Source organism: Macrobrachium rosenbergii, chromosome 3 (genome assembly GCF_040412425.1).
Source record: "Macrobrachium rosenbergii isolate ZJJX-2024 chromosome 3, ASM4041242v1, whole genome shotgun sequence".
Lineage (NCBI taxonomy): Eukaryota > Metazoa > Arthropoda > Malacostraca > Decapoda > Palaemonidae > Macrobrachium > Macrobrachium rosenbergii.
Genome location: NC_089743.1, coordinates 65,344,614 through 65,352,113, shown reverse-complemented (window position 1 = coordinate 65,352,113; position 7,500 = coordinate 65,344,614). Strand labels below are relative to the sequence as shown.

Below are 7,500 nucleotides of genomic sequence, written 5' to 3'. Positions count from 1 at the left end.
ACCTTACGTGGTGCACTGTAGGCATTACTTAAGGTTCTTTGCTGCGTCCCTTCGGCCCATGGTTGCAACCTTTTTCATTCCTTTTACTGTACATCCTTTCATATTCTTTGCCTTCCATCTGACTTTCCACCCTCTCCATTAATTGTTTCGTAGTGCAACTGCGAGGTTTCCCTCCTGTTACACCTTTCAGACCTTCTTAATGTCAATTTCCCTTTCAGCGCTGAATAACCTCATAGGTCCCATCGCAGGGCCTTTGACCTAAATTCTATATTCTGTTCTTGCTTTGGGGTAACACTGTATACTGTCTTTAGCGAAATCTGTCACTCATACTTTTGCCTGACAGACACGTGTTTTCCTTGTGACTGAACAGCTGACTAATTATGTTTTAAGTTGTAGATGATTCGTCTGAGATTCTTCTGTCGGGTTTCTGTGTGTATTTTATTTGTTTATATGAATATTATTTTTGAGACCACTTTTATGTTGTATACTCATGTATTCAGTCTGTCATTGACTTTACTTGTGTTTGAACTCTTGAGTAAGTTACAAGTGCATCTGTTATTACTATATTCATCCTGTCCTTGACTTTGCAAATGTTTTAACTCTTGGCTAAGCTACATGTGCATCTATTGTTATAGTATTCATTCTTTCCTTGAATCTGCATATGTTTGAACTTTTAAGTAAGTTACATGTGCATATATTATTATTGTATTCATTCTGGCCTTGACTCTGCATATGTTTGAACTCTTAAGTTACATGTGCATCTATTATTATTGTATTCATTCTGGCCTTGACTCTGCATATGTTTGAACTTTTAAGTAAGTTACATGTGCATATATTATTATTGTATTCATTCTGGCCTTGACTCTGCATATGTTTGAACTTTTAAGTAAGTTACATGTGCATATATTATTATTGAATTCTCTTTATGTTTGAACTCTTAAGTAAGTTACATGTGCATCTATTATTATTGTATTCATTCTGGCCTTGACTCTGCATATGCTTGAACTCTTAAGTAAGTTACATGTGCATCTATTATTGTTGTATTCATTCTGGCCTTGACTCTGCATATGCTTGAACTCTTAAGTAAGTTACATGTGCATCTATTATTGTTGTATTCATTCTGGCCTTGACTCTGCATATGCTTGAACTCTTAAGTAAGTTACATGTGCGTCTATTATTGTTGTATTCATTCTGGCCTTGAATCTGCATATGTTTGAACTTTTAAGTAAGTTACATGTGCATATATTATTATTGTATTCATTCTGGCCTTGACTCTGCATATGTTTGAACTCTTAAGTAAGTTACATGTGCATCTATTATTGTTGTATTCATTCTGGCCTTGACTCTGCATATGTTTGAACTCTTAAGTAAGTTACATGTGCATCTATTATTGTTGTATTCATTCTGGCCTTGAATCTGCATATGTTTGAACTTTTAAGTAAGTTACATGTGCATATATTATTATTGTATTATTCTGGCCTTGACTCTCATATGTTTGAACTCTTAAGTAAGTTACATGTGCATCTATTATTGTTGATTCTGGCCTTGACTCTGCATATGTTTGAACTCTTAAGTAAGTTACATGTGCATCTATTATTATTGTATTCATTCTGGCCTTGACTCTGCATATGTTTGAACTCTTAAGTAAGTTACATGTGCATCTATTATTGTTGTATTCATTCTGGCCTTGTATTGAACTCTTAAGTAAGTTATGTGCATCTATTATTGTTGTATTCATTCTGGCCTTGACTCTGCATATGCTTGAACTCTTAAGTAGGTTACATGTGCATCTATTATTGTTTGTATTCATTAGGTCCTTGGCTTTGCAAATGTTTGAACTCTTAAGTAAGTTACATGTGCATCTATTATTATTGTATTCATTCTGTCCTTGACTCTGCATATGTTTGAACTCTTAAGTAAGTTACATGTGCATCTATTATTGTTGTATTCACAAGGTCTTTGGCTTTGCAAATGTTTGAACTCTTATGTAAGTTACATGTGCATCTATTATTATTGTACTCATTCTGTCCTTGACTCTGCATATGTTTGGACTCTTAAGTAAGTTACATGTGCATCTATTATTGTTGTATTCATTCTTTCTTTGGCCTTGCATATGTTTGAACTCTTAACTAAGGTACATGTGCATCTATTATAATTGTATTCATTCTGGCCTTGACTTTACGTGTGTTCTAACTCTTGGCTAAATAACATGTGCAGTAATTATTAAAGTATTCATTCTGTCATCAACTTTGCATATGTTTTAACTCTTAACTAATTGAAATGTGCGTTCATTATTATTGTATCCGTCCTGTCATTGATTTTTGCATATGTTGTAACTCAGCTAATTTATATATATGCATATCTTATTATTAACATATAAATACTTGAAATGTGCAAATTATTTTGGAGCGATTCATTCTTCTTATAGCATTTACTCTCGCTGAATACCTGACGTGTGTAAATTTCATTTCAGTCGTGTTTTCTGTAACTTGCTTTTTAGTTTTCTGTAAAAGAAAACTATTGTTCCGGCTTTGTCTGTCCTTCCGCACTTTATTCTGTCCGCACTTTTTTCTGTCCGCCCTCTAATCTTCAAACTACTGAGGCTAGAGGGCTGCAAATTGGTATGTTGATCATCCACTCTCCAATCATCAAACATACCAAATTGCAGCCCTCTAGCCTCAGTAGTTTTTATTTTATTTAAGGTTAAAGGTAGCCATACTCGTGTTTCTGGCAATGATATAGGATAGGCCACCACCGGGCCGTGGTTAAAGTTTCGTGGCCATAGAGCATTATACCGAGACTACCGAAAGATAGGTCTATTTTCGGTGGCCTTGATTATACGCTGTAGCGGCTGTTCCGGAAACTCGATTGCGCTGAAGAAACTTCGGAGCATTTTTTACTTGTTAATTGATATTCCTGAAACCTACATGTAGGAAATTACAGTTTTCATCTGTAGGATTACAGGAAAACAAAAAGGCACAATAGCGTATAACAGCGGCGAAGAATGAGACAATCTCTCAGGTCAAAGATTTAATCTAAGGTCAAGGGCAGAAGAAGACAAAAACGAAATCATTTAGTTCGTGTTTCATAAACTGTATTTGTTTTTATTTATTTTATTTGTTACTGAATTTGAATATCATGGAGAGAGAGCTGCAGTCTTAATTTTGTTGGTATTCAGTGGTATTTTATATTATTATTATTATTATTATTATTATTATTATTATTATTATTATTATTATTATTATTATTATTATTATTATTATTATTATTATTATTATTATTATTATTATTATTTTTCGGAAGATGAAACCTATTCATATGGGACAACTCCACTGGGGCCATTGACTTGAAATTGAAGCTTTTAAAGAATATGATGTTCATTTGAAAGAAGCAACAGAAGGTAATAGGAAATACAGAAAGAAGAGAACAGTTACTAGAAGAGAACAGATAAACTGACAAATGTAAGTAAATTATGAAAATACAAGGAGAACGGCTTTGCGGTCGAAATGCATTGCATCTCTGCTTGAACTTTTGAGGATCCATTTTCTCAACATGATCAGGGTGACTGTGTTTCATGTTTTGCTTTAAAATCCATTGAATTAGACAACATATGGCCAAGAACCTGACTATATTCAGGTAGCTCTCTCTCTCTCTCTCTCTCTCTCTCTCTCTCTCTCTCTCTCTCTCTCTCTCTCTCTCTCTCTTCATTTCAATGATATTCAATAGAATTTTATATATTTCGCTTGATTTGCTTGAGAGTCCAATACATTAGACAGCATGGGGCCAACAACCTGATTAAATTCAGGTAGGTAGATGATAATGTAAATCCAAAGACACCTCTCTCTCTCTCTCTCTCTCTCTCTCTCTCTCTCTCTCTCTCTCTCTCTCTCACGTTTACGGAATCAAATTCACTTCATATTTTTTTGTGATACTATCATAGCATTTCATTTAGTGTAAGCAAATATCAGAAGAATATAAATTGCTTTGGAAGTCGACTCTCTCTCTCTCTCTCTCTCTCTCTCTCTCTCTCTCTCTCTCTCTCTCTCTCTCTCTCTCTCTTATAAGGAATCAAATTCACGTCGTATTTGTGACACCACCTCGGAATGCCATTAAGTGTACGGAATTATCAGAAAAATATAAATTGCTTTGGAAGTCGACTCTCTCTCTCTCTCTCTCTCTCTCTCTCTCTCTCTCTCTCTCTCTCTCTCTCTCTCGATCAGTTAGAATACAAAAAATCTATTGAAGGTGAAGGGGTGAGAAAGAGAGATGGGGGTGACTGAGGAAGGAGGGAAGAACGAAAGAGAGGGAAGGTATGGGCAGGAGGGAGGGGGAGGAGTGAGAAGGGAGGGGGAGGAGGTAGGGGTAGAAAGAAGGGATAGGAGGAGGAATGTGTTAGTGAAGACGAGGCCACGGCTTTGGGCTGGGAAATGGAGGAAATGATCACTTTCGTGAGTTAGCGGCTGAAATTGAAAAGTCAGTGACAGCCCTCAGGCAGAGAGAGAGAGAGAGAGAGAGAGAGAGAGAGAGAGAGAGAGAGAGAGAATGATGTTTTGACATTTCCAAGCTGATGGACTTACACGTGCTAGTGTACAGTGATACCATTTTAACATAATAGCCAACTTAACATTTAAAGTTTCAAATGAAATGCTACAGTATGTACAAATGTGCTGGCAATCTGAATAGGGGTGTAAGCGATTCGCATATTTTTGGAGTATGTAATTCTCTCTCTCTCTCTCTCTTCCCTCTGTGTGTGTATGTGTGTGTATATATATGTATACACACACACATATATATTATATATATATATATATATATATATATATATATATATATATATATATATATAGATAGATAGATAGATAGATAACTCCCACATTAGCTGGTTCGTAGACCTAAGCAGGATGCTCAGCAACAAACGGTCAATCCCTTATAAATACTGCATTGTTCACTTCTGTCATACACGCAATCTCAATCTTCATGGATGTCAAGGCTATTCTTTTCTTATACCTCTTTCAAGTTACCGATTAAACCCTATTACGCCTTCTCCTCCTCCTCCCCCCCCTCCCTTCTAGCGCTTTTGAACTACGCTAGATTTTCATCCAATCTTCTGTCCTTTGTTCTTTCCACATGACCTAAATATTTCTCACCCCCACATTTCTTCCCGTGCCCTATATAATGCACATAAGGTTCATCTACATAGCTTAATTTTTTCTCTTGTTATCATATAACATCCCTGCTTCATTTCAATAGTAGAGAACTTGCTTACTAGTACCTCCACTACGCACTTAGTTTTCATTGACACTCCAAGTCTCATCCTAGTGTGTGGGAGCAGCCACATTTCAGTAAAACTGGTCATAAACACATGTCATCACATATTTCACATCACAGACAGATTGAAAGAAAGACAACGACAGTAAGTGGATAATGCATCTTTGGCAATAGCTGGATAATCGTATAAATCACTGGTTAGTTCTACCAGTAACGGTGAATGATATTCAATCTGTCATGAATGTGAGATAAGTTGCCGATGTGTTCCAGTTGTGTTGCCAACTATAATAAAAAAAATATTTCTCGTTTCAACTAGACTGTGACTACCCTTCTCATCTTACCAGAATCCACTATATTTACTCCCAAATACATATATGAATAAATTTCTTGAATTTTCCTACCATTCATGTTAACCGCCTTCATGGTTTCCCTTCCCTCATAACCGTGCAGGTGTTCACATTTAATCTCAACATTCTTCTCATGCAAAAACAGTTTCAAGCTTTTACTGATCTCTGCAGTTATCGTCACTATGGTAGTCCTTATTCACTCTTCTGACCATGGTATTCAAGCTTGCTTTTGACCTCAGCAAGGATCACAACTATCCGCTAAGTGCCCGTCTGTCTTGTAATATGTTGTATTAGAATACCAAAGCCATTGACCCTTCCTAGCTCCGCCGAGTCTGGGTAGTACTACTTAACCCAGTACCATAATGGTAGCAGTCGGTTTTATATTGTAGTAACAGCAACATTTTCTCTACATTAATAGCCGTCCAATCAACAAAGTTAATCACTGTTGGGTATTGTCAGTAATTGGATGGGTAATCACCGGGAAATGCCAAGAGCCGTGGACACGTAAGCCATTATAACGCCTGTGTGGCAGGACATCGGCCTAGCAATCTCACCCTCACCCCTTCCGGAGATACCATTACTTATATAGAAGGAAAAGTCAGGGCAAACACAAATACATACATACGTATATATATATATATATATATATATACACACACAAACACACACACAGTTTAGCGTTGCTTTCAAATGGTTGACGAATTTGAACTGTAAGTAAAACGTGATGGCTAATGTCCATAGATTTTTCATACTCTTACGTCTTTCCCTCTTGTCCTTGTTTTTCTTCCTCTTCCCGAGAATTAACTTAGTAACCCAGATTTCGGTGTACATTACCGGCGACCGAAAGGTGAGAATGTATTTGAGGAGGAGGGGATTGTGGTAATATGGTAGGCCATTAATGGTAATTAGAACAGGGGCGGGAGTATGGAGTTGGTGGCGGTTGGAAAAGTTGAAAATATTCACATGTAGAAGGCTTTAATGGCATATAAGTGGAAGAGAGGGAAAGGGGGTAGGATGCTTGGGCGTGGAGATGAGGGGAGGGATGGGAATGGAAGGTAGTTGTAGGGGAGGGGCGGAGGGAGGGGGGCGAGAAGGAAGGAGAGAGAGAGGTTCGGTGAGAGAGAGAGAGAGAGAGAGAGAGAGAGAGGGAAAGAAAGAGAAAGAGAGAGAGGGAAGAATGAGTCCGCGCGCTGAAGGCTGGGTGTGTGCGCGTCAGTGTACTGTTGAGTGTCGTGGTGAGTGTACGTCGACGCCAGGCTCCGTGTCTGTCAGTGTCTCTAACCCATCTACCGTCGTTCTGTAGCCGTGGAAATGAACGCGCTCTGTTGACGGTCTATGCGAATTTGAAAATATCCCCCATTTGCCTATGTGGAAAAGAGCCTGTGTAGAAGCCTGATCATTAAGAATCAATGAAATGTTCTTTTCAGTGTATTTTTTTCTCGTTATGGTGGTGGTTTGCACACACACACTGTTGCTCTTCTTAAACACAGCACCTTGAGCTTCACAGCAGCGCTCACGCGCACAGTTTTCGCTTTTTTTATGCACCTGGTCTCTCTCTCTCTCTCTCTTTCTCCCTCATTTTGTTCCCCAGCAGTTACAGTAGCCTACTAGCATGTGGAGGCTTCCTGTAGTCCTCGACCTGTTTTGGGGAGTTGTTTAAACCTGCCCTGATCTTACACAGCCTACCTCCTCGTCTCTGGCCGTCCCCCCCCCCCCCCAACCACCCCCCAGCTTCCCTTCCTGCATACATCGTGTTCACGTTCGGTTTATTATTAATATTGTTTATTACTACCATTATAATTATTATTATTATTATGATTTCACTGAATACCTTGACTTTTGTGACATTGTGTTCACATGTGGCTAATTATTATTATTGATATTG

The 7,500-nt window shown here is 37.9% G+C and overlaps 1 protein-coding gene across 11 annotated transcripts in view; it reads left to right on the top strand.

Moving 5' to 3' along the window:
• The window catches only part of alpha-Catr (alpha-catenin related), a 771,880-nt gene that overhangs the window by 239,463 nt on the left and 524,917 nt on the right, over window positions 1-7,500 (top strand). The window contains exon 1 of one of the 11 annotated variants that reach the window (XM_067081054.1): window positions 6,830-6,882. The exons of the other annotated variants lie outside the window; for them this stretch is intronic. The gene's annotated coding sequence lies outside the window, so the exon portion shown is untranslated. Of the gene's footprint in view, window positions 1-6,829; window positions 6,883-7,500 lie in introns of those variants that run through there. 11 annotated transcript variants of the gene reach the window in all.